We start from the raw sequence: 24,159 nt of genomic DNA on the forward strand, positions 1-24,159 counted from the left end.
AAATGCTTCACAAGCTTTTAATGGATGTATCCTGACCACACTCCTGTGAGGCAGGGCAGAGCCGTTCTCCCCATTTTACTGATGAGGAACTGAGGTGCACAGGGTGTGTCCACAACTGCAGGCTTCCCCGCCTGGCTTGGGCTAGCAGGGCTCAAGCGGTCGTGCTAAATGTAGCTGCCCAGACAGCACTTTGAAGTTGTAGGTGAGGCTCTCCTGAAGCTTCAGGGACTGAGCCAAAATGTCTACGCAGCTATTGTTAGCCCAGATGCATTGATCCAGGCTGGAGGGCTCACTGCCACAGGCCAAATGGACATACTTAGAGAGGCTAAGTGACTTGCCCATGGTTACAAAGGAAGTCCACAGCGGAGCAGAGACTTGAACCCGGGTCTTCCACAGCCTACACCAGTGCCCTGACCATCCATCCCCTCAGAACTGGTGAGGGCTATTTGATGGGGCATTGGTTTGGGGAGTCAGGCGATCTAGGGTCTGTACCTGGCTCTGCACTGACCTTAATGAAATCATTTCCCTTCTTTCTGTGCCTCTGTTTCCCTTCCCGCTCTTTGTCTTTCTCATCCATTTTGATTGTAAACTCTTTGGGCTGGGGCCATCTTGTACAAGTGTTTGTACAGCACCTAGCAACAGGGGAGTGCGTCAGTATGCTACTGTCACACAAACAATAATAACTAGCGCCGGATGAAAATGGGCTTCCTGTCCCGTGAAAATGTTCAAGATATCAAAAAAAAATCCCCAATCAGGGCAAAAAGTGGAAACCTCAGAAATTTTGTTAAACCAAAGAATCTGAAAAATATTTAGGTCAATGAAAATGTGTTTTAGTTTCAACTGTTTTCTATTTTCCATGGTATTTTTTTTTTACTGTCATTAGCTCACATTTCAAAACAAAACATTGTTTAGAAACAGAAAAATGGACTTTTTGGCCTTGAAAATGCCCAAATGAAACATTTCAACATCTTTGAAACTTCTTTCCAAAAATGTTTTGAGTTGAAAAGTTCAACAAAACCCACCGGTTTCCTGGGAAAAGCTTTCTTTCAACAACGAAACATTTTTGCACAAAACAAGTTTCTTCTAAAAATTCCCAACCAGCTCTAATGATAACAGAGGCAGCCACAAAAGCATCTCCCCGATACATGCTGGGAGAGGACTTTGGGATTTGTAATTCATATCGTGTCCAGACAGACCAGCCATTTCCAAGAAAACTGCCAGGTCTTTGCATTAATAACGTGAGTCTCAGTGCATTAGCTCAAGGCACTGAGCAATGGGACATGACACACTGTCCTTAGCTCTGGAAAGAATTGTCTAACCCGAGGCTTCATCCAGCTGAGACATCTCACTCCCACCCAGCGAAGGGCTATTTAGGGCCACCATCCATTTGGAAATTCAAACTAACTTCCCTGCCTGCTCACGTCTTGTTTGTTTGTTGTTTTAATCTTCCTGCCCTCATCTCCGGCGTGAGGCGAAGGGGCTGATTGACAGCATAACTGTTTCAAATCAATATAAGGAGCACTTGGAGATTAAAGCAATTTAAACAAGGTGTTTATGTGGTTTGGAGCTAAAACTGCACTTGAAGCAAACAAGCCGAGGCGATGAAGGAAGTAGGTCAGCGGTGAGATACAGAGAAACTGGCGCGAGCGGAGGTGAGATTACAACAATAGGCAGGGATGGCTTTTTTCATCAAAGAGAGATCACTTCTTTCCATAAAGGGGCCCTAATCTCGAAATTGCTTTAGCCTTCAGCTGATTGTTCCATCGATTGAAACATGCTGGTCCTGGCCCTTCTCCCTTTCCCCATGGTCTCTAATCTCTGGCACATCTCTCGCTCTCTCTGATCTAAAGTTGTGGTCATTTGGCTTGAATGACACCACCTCACACTGGCAGCACCCTCCTTGCCTCCTGCTAGCCTGGGGAGTGCCAGGGTGGGAGGGTGGCACAGTGTATGCTGTACAACCCACACACTGCCCTGGGACTTCTGCCTTGGGATAACCAAATGCCTCTGGGACCACCTTAGAGTAGCCTCAAATTTCCCACTGCATTTTGTTTTACCTTGTGGCCCCTTCCCGTCTATTAGATACATTGCCCTTCCCCCCGTCTCCAAGGTAGTTGGACAAGATAGGGTTAATTGTCTATCGGGGATACCTGACCCAGTTCAGACCGAACAAGAACTGACCTGACCCCTTCCCCATCCCTTGAATCAAAGTTTTTGGGGGTTCAGAAGGAATCTGAGTTCATTCTTCCCCTTTCCATTAATATAACGAATGGTGGTAGCACCTGAGAGTCCCAGGCCTGGACAGGGCTGCCTTTTGCCAAGGGCTACAGTTGTGTTGTCATATGAGGCCACAAATGCCGAGGATGAATTCTCTGTACAAGGAGTTTACAAGCTAAGTACTTTGTGTGTCCCTGCTTTGCATGCGTAGTTGTTATTTATTCGTACTACAGTGACAGCTGGAATTCCCAGCTGAGGTCATGGCCCCATTGTGCGAGGAGGTGTACATACACATAGGAAGAGGCAGTACCTGCCCCAAAGAGCTTGTTATCCAAATAGAAGACAATGTGGGGGAAAGGGTAGGCCCAGCTACTCAGAAGTATTGAGGCTTCTAACTTGTATTGATTGAGGAACTGAGTCAAAGTGACCTACCTAAGGTCACAGAGCTGGTGAGTGGTCGAGCCAGGAACAGAAACACGGTTTCCGAGTGCCCCACCCACCAGCTACCTCTCACCACCTCTAGAAATGCTGAAGGATCCCAAAAGGGCCCCTTCTCATCTTATTTCCAGGTGTGATCAGAAGTGGGAATACCCAGATCTCTTTCGAAAAGTCTGTTCTTGGTGGATCACAGCAGCCAGGCTGGCCAGCAGTGTTCTGGCTCGGGGAGATCCCTAATCAGAGCAGCACATATTCCTGAGGCCGCTAAGAGAGAGACTCCAGCAGCACTCAGCACTGGCGAGCAACAGGCCCGAGAGATGGGGCTTCGCTTTTCAGGAAGGTTTGTGGAAAATATCCTCTTTCAGTTTGCAGCCCTAATTTCAGCAGGCGCTGAAATAAGCCCCCCAAATCCAGCAAAAGCCACTGAGCACTGCATGATTTCCCAGGGTTATTAATCAGCTTAGGTCTGCCTCAATCTCACACACAAGCTTGGGCCCAGACCCTTGGTTGGTGTCGGTCAGAATAGCTCTGTTGAAGTCAATGGAGTTACGCTGACTTACCCCAGCTGCAGATTTGGCCCTGTCGCCAAATCAGGTGAGTTTCACGTTGCTTCTGATTTCGCAATTGTTAGAGCTCCCACTAGGGCAACATTTCTTACATCCAGGGTGTTATCCTTCATCAGGCCTTTTAATTAAGTGTGCTGCCAGATCTTCCTCTCTCACTGCCCCTACTGTGCTAGTGACCCTACAATAGCCTGGGTTATGGCATTCCTCTGCCGGAGGAACATCCCGAGGGCTCGCAAGATGGGCCTGTGAGTGCACACGTTGCCATTTACCCCAATTAGTCATGATTTGTTAAGTGCACACTGGGGGCCAGGTTTCCAGCTGGGGAAAATCAGTGTAGGCCATTGATTTCCATGAAGCCATCCTTATTTTTACCAGCTGAGGATCTGGCCCTTTGTGCTCAGAGCTGTGCAAGATGCAGAATGAGGAGCATCCCTGCTCCACAGAGCTGGAAGTAAAGAGGGAGGCTGGATGCTTCGGGAAGATCAGAACTGAGGAAAGGTTAGCGCTGATTATATATAATTACTGGATCCTCAGCTGGTATCAATCAGCATAACTCCACCGACTTTCACAGAGAGATGCTCATTTACAGCTGCTGAGGAGCTGGCTCCTTGCATTCATTTCTTGGGGCCACCACAGAAGAAAAGAAGGCCTGATTCTCCTCTCCCTGAGTCTAGCTTTACACCAGTGTTGGTGACTGTTAGTTCTTACTGCATCAGTGAGGAGGAATTAAGGGCAACTTCCATAGCAGAGACTTGAAAGCAGAGTGGGCGGCAAATTGCTGTTTACACCTTTGCGTCGCTGGAAGCACGCAGTGCAGTTCTGCAGAGCCGATGTTACCATAAGAGCATGAAGCAGAAGCACCTGCTGAATTAAGTGTGGAATCCTGTGTAATCGGAAAGCCATATACATGTAACATTGATTCATTCCACTTCTCGCAATTGATTATTTCCTACATTATCAATGTCCAGTTGAATTGCTAATGAAAACATCAGCCCAGTATGTCAGCCAGCTGTCGTTAGCCCCTGCAACTAAACACAACTCCCCCAAACAGAAAACCACTCCAATCCCCTAAGTTAGGTAGTGCTAGGCTTGGCGCTCAGGACCGGTTCCTACTCCTCTAAACCAGCAGTTTTCAACCTGTGGACTGGGGGTCCACAAACTACGTCTATGGGGTCTGTGAAAGGTTGTAGTTACCCTAGAACAGTGGTTTTCAACCTGGAGTCCACAAACCCCTAGGGGTCCTCAGACTATGTCTGAGGGGTCTGTGAAAGATTGCTGTTACTATAGAACAGTAGTTTTCAACCTGAGGTCCGCAGACCCACTGGCGGTCCATAGACTGTGTCTAAGATTTCCAAAAGGGTCTGCACCTTCATTCAATTTTTTTTAGGGTCTGCCAATGAAAAAAGGTTGAAAACCACTGCTCTAAACTACACTGCCTTTCTGTGCACTGGCTGTGTCTCACCCCTCCGTATTGCTCCAACACAAGGGCTTTACAATACCTAAGTCCTATAGAAACACCTTCATTCCTAATTAGCTTCTATGGGAGTTTTCTATAAATTTCAGTATGGAAAGTTGGATGAGGCATTGGATTAGGATTCAGGAGATCTAAGTTCTATCCCCAACTCTGCCCCTGGCTTATTTGCAGATTTTAGACAACTCATGTCACTGCTCTGTGACTCAGTTTCCCGATCTATAAAAGAGGGCTCATTAGATGTACTTGCTTGGAAAGCTGAAGCTGACAAGGGCTGTGTAAGAGCTAGTTGTTTCTAGTAATATGAATCTTCAGTAGAGAGGCTCTGCTCTTAAATCTTTGCTGAGAGGCAGGGAGCGATCACTAAGCGATAGGCGCATGTGAGGACCAGGTGGCTATGTGTTACAGAAGCGTGGCTCTCACATATGATGGCCCCTTTCCAGGAGGACAATCCATGTGGTCGGGGGGAGAGAGACACGATCAGCCTGGGTTGTGCAGAGGAGCGGAGGTGGTTCTGCTGATTGACGGGAAGCGGCTTTATTTAGCAGCTGCAGCGGGAATGCTCACCGTACGCCGCTGGCTGGCTGGCATCTACACACATCAGCGTCCTTGAAGCCTACGCAGGTGTTGGCAAAGGCCCCCAGAGAGCAAGATAAGCCTTAGCGCTGCTCATTACTGACAGAGAGTCTCTCCCAGCAGAACCCAGTCCAGGATGCCCTTCCCTTGGTGCTGCACGGACGTGCTTTGGCCGATGATGGCGGTGTTTGTACGCACGCAGCTCCGGGATTAGTTACACCAGGTCAGAGCGAGAGGGGCGTGTGAGAAATGCAGATCCATGGCTGGGTGGCACAGAGCCTTGCTCATCCACAGTGGCAGGCATGGGCAGTTCAGAGGCAGCACAATCAAAATCAACCCTGGAGTGAGAAAGAAGCACTCCTGAACAGCTGTGCACACCCCCAGGCTTCCCTCTGTGTACACTCCCCCTCCCCATTTAGTATCCGGGCAAGAGCAGGCGGTGCTGATTGTCCAGAGGAGCGGGCAACTTTGCTGGACTTGCTGGCCAATCAGCTTTCTAGCCTTTGAAGCCCCATCAGTCACAAACAGCTGATGTTCGGGATGAGCCCGGTACCAGTAATGGCCATTGCCCCATCACCGGAGTTCCCTGGGCGGCTGGCTCAGTAATTGGAGGGGTAATCTACCTGAAAAGAGTGGATAAAGGCACCATGTTTGCTGCTTTTGTTTCCCTTCCTCCCTAGGCTCATGCATGATAGATTTGGGTCCATTCCTTTCCCTACATCCCTGCCCTCGAGTAAGATCTGAGCTCCTGCATATACATTATCTGCCAGCTGACAGCTTCAGCTGCGACAGATTAGGCAAGCTGGAGACGGGCCACTTGGATCCCGGAACTCTGGAGAGACTGATAGTAGAATCCGCTGGCTGGGCAGCAGGAATGCAAATGGCACGCAGGTGCATTTTCCTGCCTAGCTTTCAGAAGAACGAGGAAGAAAAGGGAAGCAAGGAACAAGGCTAGAGCAGTGGTTCCTGGACCTCTTGCTGCAGTACTTGACTGGCTGTCCATCCTCCAGGGGCTTCTCCTATTGCACCCTCTTGGTTCTCTAAGGCTGTGCTCCTCGCCTGGCCGGGGTGCTGGGTTCCAGCATGCTCTCACAAGCCAGCACATATTTAACTGTGTGTCCACTGAAATGCAGCCAGGGGAAGCGGTCAGCCAGTTTACAGTTCCCAACAATGTAGGAAAGGAAATAAAAAATACTGAATTATAATAGGCCTGTCCCCAAAGGTTCTCCCACTGAAACTGTAGATGGGTTGGGCAGTTTCAGGTAGGTAGAATGCTATTGCAGCAGCCACGTTGGTCAGGGGTTGTATTAAAGAGCTACACCAGGATACAGTGTAGTCATCGTGCCTGATTCTCATCTGCTGTAAATGGATGTAGTCCATTAACATGGACTGAGCTTTGGCAATTTATACCAGGTGAGGCTCTGACCCCTGATTTTTGTGCCAATAGCATATAAAATGTTTCCTGTTTCACCATGGAAAAAGAGCTGCATAGACAGGCGGAGTTGTAGGAAAGAGACCTTTATCAAGCATGCTAAGGCTTTTGAGTACGACCAGCAGCCTGTGGCCTGGCTTGCATTCATGACCCCCCCGGTGCCACACCGACCTATGTCCATCCAAAAACCTGCACAGCCACCTAGTTCCACATCCCCCGTTGAATAACAACAGAAATCTCCCTAGATTTGCTGTGCACTGCCAGGCTAAATGGTGAAAGGGTAACCTGCCTGCACGCTGCCGAAGCTGGGTGGAGCTGAGTCTGATGAGGTAGGCTAATAATACAATACGGATGAAAGCTATGGTGAGCTGCTAGTGGTGGTGCAGATTGTTGCGTCTTCTTGAGGTCTGCCTAGCTACTTAAAGGGCTACTACCCCTTTCCTATCTACTACATCGATGCAGGTGAACCACGAACAGAGGGAGATGGAGACTCATTGCCCAAATCAGAACATCGCTTCGGTTCATCCTACTCACATGCAACAGGGCTGCCACTCTCATGATACCCTTCACGGATTACCTCATCTAAACACTAGGCTCTATTCATTTATTCAGCCCCTAGATGGCATAATATAGGACATAAATGGCCAGGCCGTATCCCCTACACAAGGAAAGACCTTGTAAGAAAAAGGAAGCTCCTTGAGTTTCCATCCCATTGTTGGTGGGGTGGGGGTGGGTTTGCAGTTTAAGTCCCTCAACTGATGGACCTCCCAATATCTGGAGGCCAGAGCCATCTGGGTGGAGGCCCTCTGCAGCTGCAGCTTTTCCTAGCACCCACAGAAGCCCCATGCGAGTGATTCTCACAAGCTGCTATCCCAACTAGGCTCTAATGGGACACACCCAGTCCACACTGTTGAGACTCCCTGTGGGTTTCCATGGGGATAACGTCATGATGAGCAGCCATCACCCTTCCTCCCAATCCACATGCCCCAGTTCTTGCTTTCTAACTAAAGTGGGGCTTCCACAGGAGGTAGTGGTGGGGTGACAAGTGCTGCTGAGTGAGCAATCCCTCTCTTCTGCATCCTCCAGGCCAGATGTGAGCAATAGGAATCAGCCCAGCTCATGGAAACAGAGGGGATGAGGCGTTTCAGAACACAGCTCAGAGTAAAGCCTGGGTTAGCAAGCATGCTCTGAAATCCCACAGCAGATAGGCCCGATAATCATAGAGTCACTGGGCTGGAAGAGACCTCAAGAGGTCACCTAGTCCATCCCCCTGAACTGAAACAGGGTTAAGTAAACCTAGATCATCCCTGAGAAGTGTTTGTCTAACCTGTTCTTAGAAACCGCTGAGGACGGAGATTCCAGAACCTCTAAAGATATCCTGTTCCAGTGTTGTGTAGTAAACATTATGAGGTCATAGGATTTGCCTCACTGTGTCACTGAGTGACTTCCATGGCTTTCTCAAACTGGATCTCCACTTTATGGTAGTGGCTACTCCTGGTTAGTTCTGAGGAAGGGAAGAACCTGTTATGAGTAGACTGGGGTGGGGATAGTTTTCCTGTTCTGTTAAAATTTTCAAGATTTTGAATTTTTTTCCCTTCCTGAATCAGGCAGAAATTCACAATCTCAAAAGTTTTGTGAACTGAAAAAAAAAATCTATCTATCTGTGTGTGTGTGTGTGTGTGTGTGTGTGTGTGTGTGTGTCCAGGTTAACTGAAACGTTTAATTTCAATCTTTTTTTTTTTTTTTTCAAAAAGTTGTTTTACTCTAATTTGTAACACAAAAAATTGTTTGGAACCAGAAAACTATCATGTGAAAAACGTCCAGACAAAATGTGTGGATAATTTCCTAAACTTTTTTCCCATACATTTTGGGTGTCGAGAAATTCATCAAAGCCAATACTTTCCCGCAAAAAAAAAAATCAGTTTTGATGAGCTTGGCATTTTTTGACAAAAAAACCCTTTTCATCCAAAAATTTCCAACCACCTCTTGTTCTAATGCCCTTCCCTGGCTGTGTGATGTGCTCCGTAGGTGGTGAGGGATATTCTCTTCTTGACAGCTGCTGTGATCAGTCTACACTCTGAAGCTTAAGATTTCATTGCTATCCCCTCCCCTCATATTCATAGGCATAAAGATATATACTTAATGGATTTAAAATTATAGAGCTCCTTTTTAACTGAAACTCCAGTACAGCACACTGTGACCTCCTGCCATAGTGAATTACACAAGCTGACTACACAATGCATTAGGTGGCATTTCTTTTAACCTGTATTAAATTTACCTAACCATTAATCTAATGGAGTAACACCCTAGTTCTCTTATTATGGGACAGGGAACGAAGAGAGATGGATCATTTTTCGCTAGAGCTTTCATAATTCTAAATACCCCTGCCATCATCTCTTCTTCCCAGGCTAAATAATTCTACCACAGCCCTTGCCACTTCTTGTCATTTATAAACCTTGTCCAGAACGCTAACCATTTCTGTTGCCCTTCACTGGACCTTTTCAATCCCAATTACATCTTGTCATTTTCCTTAATATTAAACGACCAGGCCTAGATGGCTTCACATGCCATAAAAAAATTAGGTTTCTATGATCAAACACAAAACGTTAGGGACCGGATCCTCAGTTGATGTAAATCAGCATAGCTCAGGGTTTCTTCGCATTAATGAAATGGTATCATAGTAACAAGGATGTCCAGACTGCATCATCATGTTAGTATATCTGATTACTATATTATTATTTATTATTTGTATTATTGTAGCACTTCTGAGTCCGAGTCATGGGCCATTTGTATTATTGTAGCACCTCTAAGTCCCTAGACCATTATGCTAGGTTCTGTAAAAAACACAGAACATGAAGATGGCCCCTGCCCCCAAACAGCTTACAGCTGGCTGTGTAATAACTGATTGTGCTCATTTAGAGAGTTGGTTCTCTACAGCGCATGGGATGTTGATCAGCCTGGTGAGGAAGACTTTGGATGCCTCTTTGTCACCCTACTCCTGGATGCTCTAAAGTGGAGCAACCAGTAAAGGTTATTTCATTTGGATCAATATGATGCTAGACTAGGCTTCCAGAAAATGAGCCATCTTCATCACCCTGGTGTAACTCAACAGCTGCATGCCAAAGGAGAACTGCCAGTGTGTCTTGGACAGCAGAAGCAGAATGACTGTGGCCCCAGGCGGAACAGTCAGCAACTTCTTTCCATTTACCAACCTTGTTTGACGTTTCTGCTTATGCACCAGGCTTCATCGATTTTCTGGGACGCCACAATCACGGCTCATCACAAGCTGCCCTGCTACCTCTGAATCCTTGACGTTTACGACCTTTGTCTGCTGCGGTGTGCTGACCTAGCAGATGCCTGTGTTCAGCGCAGGAAGAGCTATGGGAAACCATCTGTGAACCGGAGAAAACTAGCACATTTCTAATAATAATATTAATAAACTGTGATTTTATAGCTTCGTTGGTGTGAGGCTTTCAAAGTGCTTTAGAAAGGTGGGTGAGCGTAATTGTCCTTCATTCACCGATGGATAAAGAGGGGAGCAACGAAGGGAAATGTCTTGTTTGAGGTCACACAGCAAGGGAGGGACAGAGCCATGCTTCGAGCCCAGGGACTCCTAAGCTGCCCAGCCCCACTCTCCATCTACTAGCGTTTAGTAACTAGACCGTGCCGGATGAATCTGTGAATGAACCAGGGCTGCTGACTGGCGACTCCCTCTCAACATATCACTCATCTCTGCCACACTCTAGACCCAGGAGATGAAAAGTCTTGCTGCAGCTATTGAACATAGATTTTAAACAGGAATCCCACAGACCGACTGCACAGGCACAGAAAGTACCAAGTGCTCACACGAGGCCCAGGTTAAGCTAATGAAATCCTCTCCAGGGTTTCAGTTTTAACTGGCTTTCTTTTGCCCAAACAAACCAGCTAAATCTCTGGCCCCATCCATCCCCTTCCTGCAGCTGAACAGCTTGTAAGTGCCAGACAAGTCACATAAACAGGATAGTTCACATCTCCAGACAGCTTTGTCCTGGCTTGTGCTCAGGAAATCCTGTCCCTTCTTCCCATGAGCCCAGCCCAGCCCCTTTTAAAGGATCTGCCTCCAACTAGGCTCAGCTGTACCTATTTGCAACATATCGGGACATTTTCCATCTGGGATTTAACAACCCTCTTCCCCCCACCCCCAAACCACCCCAAACAATCCATCTGATCCATGTTCCTGGCCAGAGGCACCACTGAGATAGGATGAGTCAGGTCTGCAGGGCCCTCTGTGGAGACCAGCGCAAACAGCCAGTACATCCCCTCACAGATACATATAACCAGCTAAAATACTACAGGCACGGCACCCTGGACACACACAGACCATGCAGGCTACAGAGAGAAGCTCTGTCAAGAGGTCTGCTTCCCCCAAGCAGGTCTGAACAAGAACAGCGTATGCATGAGCCCGAGCATGTGCTATAGGTCATTCTTCTCTAGCCCTATTTCCACCTGTCTTTTAGCTTAGAAAACGGCTTCACTTTGTCTCTACTTGTTCTGGGTTTTTTGGGTTTTTTTTTGCTTTCCTCTCTTTCTTTCCTTCCTCCCTCCCAAGCTGAGAAGCAGAACATTTGCTCTGACTGTTTGGTGAAGCCTGCCGCATGGATGGACCCTTGGGGTGATGGAATTCTAGTTATTTTTAGGTTTCAGAGTAGCAGCCGTGTTAGTCTGTATCCGCAAAAAGAACAGGAGTACTTGTGGCACCTTAAAGACTAACAAATTTATTGTAGCATGAGCTTTCGTGAGCTACAGCTCACTTTTTAGGTAACTCCAAAATCACAGCTTTGGTTCAAAGCCCAGTGTTTACTATGGCTAGGTCAGCTGCTTGGCTTCTGGGGGAGGTTTGGGGTACCTGTTATGAATGTCCAATGCAAATGACTGTAGGGTCAGGAGAAATGCCAGAGAAACAGCAGATGGCCTTAAAATGAATTCCCCCGAGGTAGTGCTTCCCCAAAGACATGTTGCCTGCCACCCTAACTTCATGGGAAGGCTGTGATCTCAGCCATCCCAGTGACCTAACTTTACAAAGGGGAAAGACACTTGGGCCAGGGAAACTCCCTAGTCACTCTAGAGGATGCATGGATCTGAAAGAGGCAGAGATGCACATACAGAGAGACATCAGGAAACATACATACTTATGGAGGATTATCCTACAGTCCGGGAAGGGAAGGTATTATTATTTCAATAGCAAAGGAAAATAGGGCTGAGAATCAAACATCCATTCAACGTATGACTGTCATTGCACATGCCTGAGAGCTCTAGGGATCTAACATAAAGACCACTCGAGTGCAGCGCTATGGTCAAATATGGCCCCGCAGATAACCCACAGCCACACGCCCCTTTCCTATTTCTTGCTCAGAGCCAGGTTTAAGCCCTGGCAGTGGGTCTCTTCCATGCACATGCCTTGCACATAAGCCAGCCAGACCTAAGCGTAGAGGTTTCAGGATGATAGGCTTGGTATAAACAACCTGGTGAGACAGATATCCTGCTCCGGCAACAGGACTGGAAAGAAGAAGAAACTTATGGCCTGTTCCTTCACCATTCAAGGTGCCATAAATAGCAAGTCAACCTTCCCACAGATATAGAGGTTGCAAATCACAGAGCTTAAGGATTCTTATGAGAGGCCAGAGCCCCATATCTGCTGTTTGTCCCTAGCAGCTCTGGAAATGCCTCGGGTGTTTTAATTTCACTGCTGCCGAAGGCAGCCAACAAGCCATTCCTGTTCATCTGCCAAGAGAGAAAAATACAAGCAAATATTATGGCCGTGTGCATGTGCTGTGAGCTCGAAAGGGTATGTGAGTGTGTGGAATGAAGGAAAACTGGGCATTCTATTGCACCTCCCCTACGATTTCACAGCACTTTATAACATATCAACACTCACATTTTGCCCCAAAGGATCCAATGAAACCTAGGGTCCCCTCTCCATCCTGCCCTCACTGACAGCGATACGAATATTCTCCCCATTACAGATGGGGTAATGTGGCATAGAGATGCTGATTTGGGGGGTACTTCCTCTCTTTCGGGTGGCCCAGCATGAGACACCTTCGGCCTGATTTGCACAAGGGCTGAGCATCCGTAACTTCAGCTGAAGTCAGTGGGAGCTGCGGGCGCTCAGCACCTCTGGGGATTGGGCCCGGGGTGTCTCAAATTGGGCATGCACAGAGGAAAACTGGGTGCATGTGACATGCCCATAGTTGCACAGTGAGTCAGTGGCAGGACTGGGAAATGAACCTGGAAGTCCTGACTCCTAGTGCCCCCTTCTGTGCTTTAGTCATTAAACCATATTGTCTCCTACAGGCTGGAATGGAACCGAGGAGTCGGATTCCCATTCCCCTTTTCCAGCCACTGGACAGAGGCTCCTTCACTAAGGGAATTAGTTTTGGCCCTCAGGCCCATGTCACTCTCACTGCTGCAGAGTTCGGGCTTCTGGATTTATAATGCACCCAGCAACATCTGTACATATTCTGGGCTGTGGGTGGGTCCATATGCTGGTTCCAAGGCCGCCTCTTTTCTCTTTAAATCCAGTCCATCACTGAGAGGGATTGTAGACCGCTCCTCCAGCCACCTCGTGATGGAGCCAGAGCAGCGTGCGGACCAGTGCTCTGATGCACGAGGCTACCTGCCAGGGGAGGGCCGTGGGCGTCCGGGCTGCTCACTGTAATTTCTCTAATGGCTTTCTTCGACTTGATAGATATTGAAGGAAGGAGCTTGTTGCTGGGGCAATTTCCATGGAGAGATAATAAGAGATCATTTTCAAGTGAGCGAAACTTTAATGGCACATTCTGGTAATGAGGCAGCGAGGAGAGTAATGACTGGAGACCTCGGTGTGTGAACACGAGAGGGAGGAGGGCTTCGTAGTTCACTGCCTCAGAGTGAGACAGGGCCTGATGCTGCTCCGATTGATGTCTGTGGGGACAATAGGAGCCGAATCACTGCCTCAGAACTGACAACAGGGCTGGGTGGCTCTGCACAATGAATTTGTTCTAGGAGGGGAAAGAGACTCCGAACCTGCCTTCCTCTTCTTTCTACTAGGCCTAAATCAAGAGCCCTGAGCCCCAGTTATTCCACTGCACGATATCGCTAGCGCACACCATAGCCAATGGGAATAATTGTTATGCTGTGTGTATATGGGTGCAGAACTGGCCTGAGTTCACAAACATCAGACATCTGTGGGAGCGTGGAGACTGCTTCTGTTTTAAACCCTCTTTCCAGCGAGGGAGGTCTCTGGGACTGGATGTGGCACTATAGGTCCAGGGGCCCGTGGTCACAAGTCATTGGTGGCCAGAGTTCACCAGCCATTGGGAAAAAGGAAAAGGAGAACGGGACAAGTCTTTTCAGCTTTCATACTCAAGGAGAAAACACGTACGTCTCTCTGGCAACCCGTGCAAGAGTGTATATGTAACCCATTGCGGCAGGGGGTGAGTGTTACATGCCCCCTCTGTCTCCAATCCACCGGGGGGAATGTGAGTAGAGCTGGTTGGGAAGTTTTCAATAAATTGCTTTTTTGTTGGAAAATGCCAATTGGTCAAAACCAAGACTTTGCAAAACCAGGGTCAGGGACAGTGAATTTCCTGACACGAAAACAGGCTGAGAAAGTTTTGAGATTGGAGCAACGTTTCTTTTTGACATTTTCGAAATGAAAAATTCTGTTTTTTCCGTTTGAAATGACTTAGCTTATGTTTTTTTAAACACAAATTTAGATTGGAAAAAAAAGAGAGAGAGAGAGAAAAGTCAAATCCAAATGAAACACTTTGCAAATATTGAAAGAAAACATTTCAGCTGACCCGAAACAGTTTTTCATCCCGATTTGGGATGGGAAAAAATTCTGAACTCTCAAAAATATTGACAAGATGGGAAACCATTTCCTGTTACAGCCACTCATTTGAAAGCCCTGGCTCGTTAGCTCAAATTGGGGCAGCTTGTGCTTTTAGCTTTGGAGGTCCCTGGTGTTTGATAAGATGACCCCTGTCACATGTACAAGGCTGCTGGGGGTGCGTGTGTAACAGGGCAGAACGGGGAGTGAGGGGCATTACTGAGACTTGCAGGGGGAGAGCCAGATCTAGGCTAGGAAGGGGGGGTCCCAGGCACCACAGTGGCCACTCCAGGTCCTGCTTTTGTCACCCTCGCCCCCTGTGTATGTGTGAGTTTATGTGGGGGTGGAGCCCCCAATGGCCTCTGGTTCCGCCTCCTGAGTTAGCCTTCAAATTAGGTCTGAGAAAACCACTTCAGGAACAGAAAAGAGATAATGTGACTCTTCCCCAAGAGCAGAATGGAGCCTTTCTAGAGCTTCACAAATGCTTGTTTCCCTCCTTTGAACTCCAGCCTTCGGGCCTGCTGCTTTGTTGCCCTGAACTTGGCCACTAGGGCAAAGTGAGTGTGAAACACCAACATTCTGATGGGGTAGCATTTTGTGCCCACTTTGCACTCGCAGAAACAACTGCAAAAGGTGCAAGACAACGGAGAATCCAGCCCTCTCTGGCTCTAGCTCCAGAGGTCCCTTGAGGAACGCTGTTCTCCTCAGATCTCCAGCCCAGGTTTGTAGACTCAGGAGGTCCCGGTAAGGGTCTGAGAAGCCTTTGGGTGTTTATCTGAACCAGCAATTGGCTTGAGCTATGAAATTTGGATCAGGATCGTAACCCCCTCAACCTTCAGATCTCTTTGTGCCCAGGATTTTGGTTCTGGCCCATTCCTAATCTAGACTGGACCTATGGAGATTTGTCCTGGGATTAAACAGAAAACAAGGACTGGGATAGCCTGACATGGGATACCCGGCCTACCTGAGTTCCCCATGCCCTGTGCATGGCCTGTAGCTTTTGGTGGCCGTCTTACAGTGGCCCCTCTGTGGCCGTTTCTTTTGGCTGGTTAGAACAAGCTGTTTTGGGCTGTTGTTTCTCTCTCCTCAGAGGAAGGAAGGCGAGGGGGCCGCTTCCCTCCAGCTTCGTTACCAGTTGTTTCATTAATCACAGTTTTCTCTTCAAAACCAGAGACAATCTGTCCAATTAACATTAAGGCTCCGGTAGTTGCTTGCGATGGCAAGGCCTTTTGCAAGCGGCGCTTTGACAACCGTCACTAATAAGTCTAACATTTAAAAGCCACGCGCAAACAAAACAGCCTGGCTGCATCTCGTTACTGCCCGAGCGCTCCCTGCTTTAACGAGCGGTAGAATCATCCCGCTTTTCGTATCCCCCTTCACACCGGACCTGAGGACAGCCTGCCTGCCTACCAAAACACTTGTTTACCTTCCCACAAACCCCGCTTCTTCTCTGCCCACCACACCCCAGAACTACCCTTCATCTACCTACCTCTTCTGCTGGAATATACATCCCTACGGGCATCACTGTCTTAGGACACTTGAACGGGCCTATGCCCTGGATTGTCTCCTGCTGTTCTGGCCACTTTACATCTCTCAGATGTCCTACGGACATTCCCTCCCATCTCTTGGTTACAACATGACCAGCAAACACTAAGTGTCTACACTGCGATTAGGAGATGTGCATGCAACATGTTTAGGCACAACGAGCTAGCTGTGATCAAACTATCTTGCTGAAAAGAGCAGTGTAGCCATGGCCACGCAAACAGAGGCACCGACTAGCCGCTTGAGTACAATCCCATCCAAGACCCTGGCCATGTACTCCAGTGGCGAGTCCGTGCTGCCATCACTCAGGGATCCTGAGTATGTACTCGAGTGGTTAGCCTATGCCCACATGGCTGCTATTTTTAGCCAGCTAGTTCAATCAACGTTAGCTTAGGTATGCGAACACCTGCTGAAATTGCATCTCCCAACTGCAGTGCAGACATACCTTTAGGGGTTCAAACTGCTTCTACCCAGGGGTTTGGAATCATATTAGCAATTTTTGTAAAAAATGTAAAAAAAAAAAATTGTAAAAATTCAATTTTTGGAAAGCACGTCCCCCCCTCGTCTATTCCTCAGTCTTTTCTGGGTGTGAGTAACTTATTGAACTGGTCCTTGCATTTTCCTGGTGCTTTAAGTTTGCCTCATTTTCAGGCATTTCATGAAAATGGGATGAGCATGTGTTGGGGAGCGAATTGCAGATTCAGAGGCACTGCGGGGAAAATATTCGTTGGGTTGGTAGGAGCCGGACTTCGATGTAAAGGGACTGTTCACACCTTATCTGGCATGGGCCTGACATGCGGAGGGCTTGGTGTCACTGCTTTTATTATTGCTGCCAACCATGCTGGGATCCAGGAGGTCACTCGGATGAAATCAGAATGGGGAACAGCCCGGCTGCTCAAGGTGAGATGCTTTCGGGAGGAGAAGGGGAGTGGAGATGGTTTTAGTTACCATGCCGGGCTCCTTCTCAGGTTTGGATCAGCAGCACTCAAGTTGTAATTACTTGTAAATGCTCAGCACTGTGGGGAGAAGGGTGTTTAAGGAAAATTTGAAAGAGTTTTTGTCTCCTGTTGTGAGTATTATATTAGCTGCTGCCAGGCATCCGAGAGCCTGTAATGGAATGAGCTGGGAAGGTGGAGGGCTGTGTAATAGGGATTGCTAGTGGCCTGACATCTCTTTAAAAGGAAGCCATGTGCCTGGCTTCATACTGAGTGACCCTTTAGACTGCCTGCTCTCTCTCTCTTCCAGCCCCCATATGTTTGCACAGACATGCACATCTCCTCCTCCACATGCATGCACTCATCTCCACCAGTATATCCTCATCATCACCAGCATCATACTTTGCCTGTCTACAGCACTCCCGATCCTTGAATCTCAGGACTGTTTGCAAACAATAAAGCATTAACCCTTACAACACCCTGTGCAGTACAGTTGATAAGAATTAAGGTCCCCATTTTGCAGGTAGGGAAACCGAGGCACAGAGCGAGGTGGTGACTTACTCCAAGTCATACGGAGGTGTTGCTGTAGGGCTGAGAAAAAGGCAAAGGAATCTCGACGCTCAGACCCTTGCTCAACCACTACACAAGAACTAAGCCTCCTGAGCCCTGTGCTTTAATGACAACAGCTTCCCACCTCATCCTCCGTCAGGAGTTTCTCAGTACAGGGCAAGGATTTATGCCTGGGATTGGGACTAAATGCACACTTGGGAGCCATTCATCCCCTTCCCTGGTTGTATGCCGCCCCCTGCTGCGGCAGTTGATGAGCTTATGTTCTTGCAGAAGACAGCCGGGCAAGGGCCAGAAGTCCTCTCTCTGACGTGCGCGGGGTGCAGGACTCAGAAGCCTCCCCACTTCCTCTGGGATCACAGCCTTGACAGGTTGAGGGTAAAGCTCGAAATGCCAGTGTTTATTCCCTTCAGAAAAGGTCAATGCCCTAGCACGACTGGGCAGTGACACCAGGACCTTTTCAAAGCACAGACAGATGGAAAGGGCGGTGCTGAGAAAGGCCAGGACAGGAGGGCAGCAGGCAGCTTTTTGGAGAGTCATTTTTAGCGGCAGAACATATACAAGCCTCCCCCTCTGCAAACACACAAGCGGTTACGGCCAGATCCGCAGCTGCTGTAAATTGGTATAGATCAGTTTATGCCAGGCAGAAATCTAGCCCACCTTTACCCTCATCTACTGTCTCTGTTTTCCTTGGCCAAATTATTCTCTCACCTCTCCCCAAACGTCTGTAAATACACACAGCAGATTCCATTTTCTCATCTCCTTGTTCTCTTAGAGCCTGATTTTCCACCTCCTGGCATCTGGTGCAGTAATTTACCTCCGAGCAACATGGGTATAGATGCTACCAACCCAGAATTCTCTACTCATGCTGCCCGGCAGTCAGATTTCCCACCCACACGGCACAGATGCAAAGGATGACACAGGAGTAAGGCAGAGGGGAAATAAGGCTGTTAGCATTTCATGTGCCGTCCAGTCCCCTCAAACAGTGATCTGCAGAGCACTGGTGGTCCATACGGGACTTGCATCTGGCCTGTGGCATCATCTCCAGCATTAAGATGCTTCACCAGCTAGTCTGCAAGAAGCGATGCTGCTGCCGAGTTCTGTTGTCATCCAGGAACCGAATTCTCTGCTGGTGTTAACTCCAGTGAAGTGAAGGTTGTTATGCCAGTGTGATAGTCTCCATCTCGACTGACAACAGGGGTTGAACTCAATGCGTAAGTCGCTACAGCTGGAACGAAAGAGCCAGGCTGTAACAGATGCCATCCTTTGTGGATCGGGCACAGAGGCGGTTGTATAACACACTGACCTTTGGGTTACATAAACAGAGAATGATTTGGTCCCGGGATTCTCACAGCCACATTTTCAAAGAGATTTTGGATGCCCCCGTTTTTGGGGTGCTCATGCTGCAATTCCAGAGGCTTTTTCTGACTAACCAACCTCAAAAACACAAGCTCTGCCCTGAGTGCAACTACAATCAGATTTGTGGATGACACCAGGATCAGCAGCAGAGACGGCTCTAGACATTTCGCTGCCCCAAGCACGGCAGGCAGGCAGCGTTTGGCGGCTTGCCTGAGGAGGGTCCGCTGGTCCCGCGGCTTCGGCGGACCTCCCGCAGCCGTGCCTGTGGGAGGTCTGCCGAAGCCGCAGGACCAGTGCACCCTCTGCAGGCAAGCCACCGAAGGTAGCCTGCCTGCCACCCTCCCGGCGATGGCAGAGCGCCCCCCGCGGCTTGCCGCCCCAAGCACGCGCTTGGCGTGCTGGGGCCTGGAGCCGCCCCTGATCAGTAGCAAACTCACCGGGAGGCAGAAGCAAACCAGAAAGAGACCTGAAGATATTAGGAAAGATTTTTTCCTCAGTTCCCTAAATGGCCCCCTACCAGAGAGAGGGGATAAATAGCAAAGAAACAGCAGGGGAGGATGGAGTCGCTCACAGAACTACAGCGAGGGTTGTTTTATCTTCTTATTCCCTCACCTTACATTGTTTTTTGCCAAACACTCTAGCTGTCCTGTAGAGAAGGTCTGGGGGGGGGGGGGAGAGACGGTCTCAGTTTACAAAGTGCGTGCGCCTGTGAGAGCTGGGTGTGTTGGTGCTGATTCAGGCCTCTGTGTCGCCAGCTCCCCATGGGGGGACTAATTAGAGCTGGAGAGAGAGAACCTGACTAATTGGGGGGGCAAGCAAAGACACTGCTGCCTAATCCTGGGGGGGCTGATAAAAGCCATAGGGGAAGGAAAAGAAAAAGACCACAGGGGAAGGGACAGGAGGAGGGTCATCTAGTCCCTACTCAAAGCAGGACCAGTTCCTAAATGGCCCCCTCAAGGAGGGAACTCACAACGCTGGATTTAGCAGGCCAATGCGCAAACCACTGAGCTCTCACCTCCCTCCTGCAGCTGGCAAAGGGCCCACTGTGCATGGTGAAATGGTGGTGGGAACAAGCGTATGAATAAATTGCACCAGTGGTAACTAAGCCAACGGTTTCAGAGTGACTTTGTGGACCTAGCAGAGGCAGGAGATGAGGGGGACCTGCCGTGCTCTGTTACAGGGTCCTAATATGGAAAACAACCCTAGAGGCATTTAACACTGAGACTAGAGAAGCACAGGAAAATGTAGTATAGGGGGGTAATTCTGCCAGGGACGCTGGAACAATTTGCATAGTGGGGGTGCTGAGAGGCATTGAACCAAATGGTACAGCCAGGAGGGAAACAACTTCAAGTCAGGGGGTGTGGCAGCCCCCCTAGTTCCAGCACCTATGAATTCTGCACGCACTAGGGAGGTGAATCTGGGAAGATAACGTGACCCTTAGTTGGTGAGATGGATTTGGCGTTGCCTTTGATCATCTATGAATACTGTATCTCCATATGTCTAGTACTGAACTGTACATGTCTAATAAGGTGTTAATTCCGTAGTGCTTTGGACGGAAGGAAACCAGGTGTCCAATTCTCAGCAAAGACTGAGACCTGATAAAAGACAATGCAAGGGCAATGAGTACTTACGCATCTGGCCTTGTTCCCCCCTGGGCCAGTGGAACGAATTTGACCTGGCTCATGCAGCGCATGGAAACAATGGGCCTGCAGCGGGATATGTCTAAAAGGACATGGTCTGACTGAGGGGCAGGCTGGTGCTGTGAGTTAAAGGGAATAAACTGAGGCCAGTTCTGGGGGGGCTGAAGAAGTAGGACTTACCAGGGTCCTCAGGTGGAGGGACGGGAAGACTCTTGGTAAGAGGCAGGAGCGCACCCAGAGTTTCCTGGAGGAGGACCCAGAGCTCTCCTTCCCCTGCCATCAGCACCAAGCTCTCTCTATCAATCTCACTCTGCACCTAGTCCCTTTCTGCTGCCCCACATGCAGCTCCGAGTTCTGCCCCCTGCCCTATCATCTCCCTGCCCCTCCCACATTGTCCCACTCTGAGCTCTGCCCCCTGTACCCAGCCCTAAGATCTTCCTTCCCCACACCCAGCCCAGAGCTCTTACCCAGAGAGGCAGTCAGGCTGAACAGTGCCATCCCCACCAGGGGCCAGGCAGTCCTGGGAGCCCCAGACTCCATCCTCCTCCCGCATCTCCACTGTCCCAGGAAACACCAAAAGCCCATCCCCAGTTCCTGGTGCCCCTTGCTGTGCTTCTCCCTGGGGGCTCAGGGTGCCCAAGGGCAACAGGTTAAAATGTAGCCCCAAATCCTGCAATCTGGGGCCAAAGCTGCTTCTATACGGCTGGACTCCTGTACCCACATGCAAAGCCATTGAAATCAATGGCGCTGAATGTGGATGGATGCCTTGAGGATGGCAGAGTTGGGGTGCTAATGGGCCGAGCCCTAAAATGGCAAGGTACTTCATTATGTACCTAGCTTTAAGCATGTGCGTAATCCCACTGAGAGCAAAATGGGGCCATTCATGTGCTCAGAGTGAACCGAACTGGGGCCCAAATACAGAACCCAGAACAATAACTTTGTATGCTGAGCTGCGTCGGAGGCGGAGAAAGTGGCTAAAAGAAGAACCCATCCCTTCAGGAGAACACAGTTGGGTAAAACTATCTGACTAGCCAAATGAGATGAAGCGTGGAGCAGATTTAATTTGTGTGCTTCATTCTTGTTAAGAACAATATCTAATTAAGGCAGCCGGCGACAACTTAATGGAAAGAAAAGGGGGAAAAATCAAGAGGGCTTTATTGAATTTTTTTCAACTCCAGCTCTCTAGATTTGAATGACTCCATCACAGGGGACAGAACCTTGTGTCTAGCTTGGTCTCTAGCATGGCAGTGTATGTTCTAGCTGTATTATCTGGGACCTATCACTTAAAATTAAACTCTTCATTCTTGTGAAGACAACTGCTCGAAGGGGAAATTAACCTTTACGATGAGACAAGGGTGATTGTTATTGTTCTTCATGCCAAGAGCCGGTGACGATTGCTGGGGCCTGGAGAAAACTAGAAGAAAGCTTGTAATTGGAGACTGGCGGGGTCACACAGTCTGGGGTCACACCCCATCCTTTCTCAGAAGTCTGATTTTTGTTATGTGATTGCTAATATCAAACAAGGGATTTCAGAGGTTTGCTTAGGTTATAGACTCTTTGGGAAAGGGACTGTCTGTCCATGGTATGTGTGTACAGTGCTCAGCAGAGTGGGGCCCGGATCCCGGCCTGGGGACCCTCTGTGCCATTGCAATACAAATCATAACGCACTCAGGATTGCAAGACTGTATTACAGTGAGACCAGCATTGCAAACCAGTGCGGGCCAGATCCTCAGCTGATGTGAAGCAGCGTCGCGCCACTGAAGTCCTGATCTACACCAGCTGAAAGCCCTGCTGGTTGTCTGTAAAGAAAAGTGGAGTCGATTTGTCTGTGACTGTGGGGTGTCTTTGTTTCCTGTGTAATGTGCCTTTCCTTTTCTCTGAACCCTGCCAGCCTTCAGAGAGGAGGGCCATTTTGTTCCCAGAAATTCTGCAGCCTGTTCCAGAGGAGACGCACACTCTGTGCTCTCTTCTAGAGACTTCACTCTTGTTCTTCCTTGTTGTTGTTTTCCCTTAACATACACTACAGAAGGTTTGATTTTTTTTTAGCACTAAGTCTGCAAGTCAGGATTTTGAGGGACTGACTCCATAGACCATGATCTTCCCTCACTTACACCTTCATACACTAATCCCACTGGCTTCCAGAGAGGTTGAATAAGTGTAAGGAGGACAGAAGCCATTTGAATGACTTGCCCTAAGACCATGTTGAATTGTTTTTGATCTATACTTTGCTACCCTGATCAATCCTCTGTGATAGGACATGTGCAATTAGCCAGCACTACCACTATTAATATCTTCGGTATGTTAACAGAATGGATTGGAGCTACTTTGTGTTATTGCCTTTCTGTCTGACACCTGTTTAGATGAATGACATGAAGGGGGAGGAAACAAAGCAGGAGCTCTTAAGAGTACATAATTGAGAGTCTATTAGGGTTTATGAAGAGATCATTACAACAGCTTTATGTTTTACCTGGAGGAGTAGCTGCTATTTGAACATGTCTGTGTGCTAGTTTCCTTGCTATGATCTTAGTTCTCAGAAGCTTTCTCTGTATTAACTTGAAACCCCGCTTGCCCCAAAGTCATTGAACAGAGTCTGACTAATGATCTGAGTGCAAAATAAAGATGGGAATAGGGAATGCGATGAACTTGGCATTCAGAGACCTCAAATTCCGCACTTTTAAAAAGATGGCCTGATGTGTCAGGCGCTGAGCGTCCAGTGAGTACAGCGCCTCTGATTTATACTGCAGAGAGCCAGGGCCCATTGTGACAGGCACTATGCAAACATAGCAAGAGACAGGCCCTGCCCCAAAAGAGCATCCAGTCTAAGTAGACAAGACCGACCAAGCGTGGAGAGGAAATGGAAGCACAGAGGAGTGAAATGTTGTGCCCATGGTAATGCAGCAGGCCAGAGAAGAGCCAAGACTAGGAATCCCACTCCACTGTCCACTGCCTTCAGAGAGCTACATGGATTTAAGTGGGTGACTACACTTCCTTACACTGGTTTTAATGCTGCCGTGATGCCATTTGTATCCATATTGTCTCACGTTCATAACACTGCCGTGAGACAGTGGAGAATCATAGATTCACAGATTCTAGGACTGGAAGGAACCTCGAGAGGTCATCGAGTCCAGTTCCCTGCCCTCATGGCAGGACCAAATACTGTCTAGATCATCCCTGATAGACATTTATCTAACCTACTCTTAAATATCTCCAGAGATGGAGATTCCACAACCTCCCTAGGCAATTTATTCCAGTGTTTAACCACTCTGACAGTTAGGAACTTTTTCCTAATGTCCAACCTAAACCTCCCTTGCTGCAGTTTAAGCCCATTGCTTCTTGTTCTATCCTAGATGATACCTTTGGGCCCAGGGCCAGATTCTTAGTGAGTGTAACTGGCATAGCTCCGTTGACCTCAGGATATGGAGATGGAAGAAGGAGAAAGCCACAAAACCTAAAAATGTTGCTGATGTTTAGAATGCTCCCCTTGTAGGGAATACAGCAGAGGGAAGGGACCCCTCACACCCAATTATCAGGCTGGATTTCTCACTGAGATGCTCCCTCCCAAAGGATGTT

At 48.4% G+C, this 24,159-nt stretch overlaps 1 protein-coding gene and 1 long non-coding RNA gene across 4 annotated transcripts in view; one reads left to right on the forward strand and one right to left on the reverse strand.

The window, feature by feature from the left end:
- LOC120386604 (CMP-N-acetylneuraminate-beta-galactosamide-alpha-2,3-sialyltransferase 4-like) overlaps positions 1-24,159 on the forward strand; it is a 96,572-nt gene that overhangs the window by 37,878 nt on the left and 34,535 nt on the right. The gene's annotated exons all lie outside the window — the stretch shown is intronic.
- LOC120386606 lies at positions 2,841-8,094 on the reverse strand. The gene is made up of 3 exons (XR_005589796.1): positions 8,028-8,094; positions 4,939-5,606; positions 2,841-4,104 (listed from the first exon to the last, which is right to left on the reverse strand). It is a non-coding gene; the product is annotated as an uncharacterized LOC120386606 (long non-coding RNA).

Source organism: Mauremys reevesii, linkage group 19 (genome assembly GCF_016161935.1).
Source record: "Mauremys reevesii isolate NIE-2019 linkage group 19, ASM1616193v1, whole genome shotgun sequence".
Taxonomy (NCBI): Eukaryota; Metazoa; Chordata; order Testudines; family Geoemydidae; genus Mauremys; species Mauremys reevesii.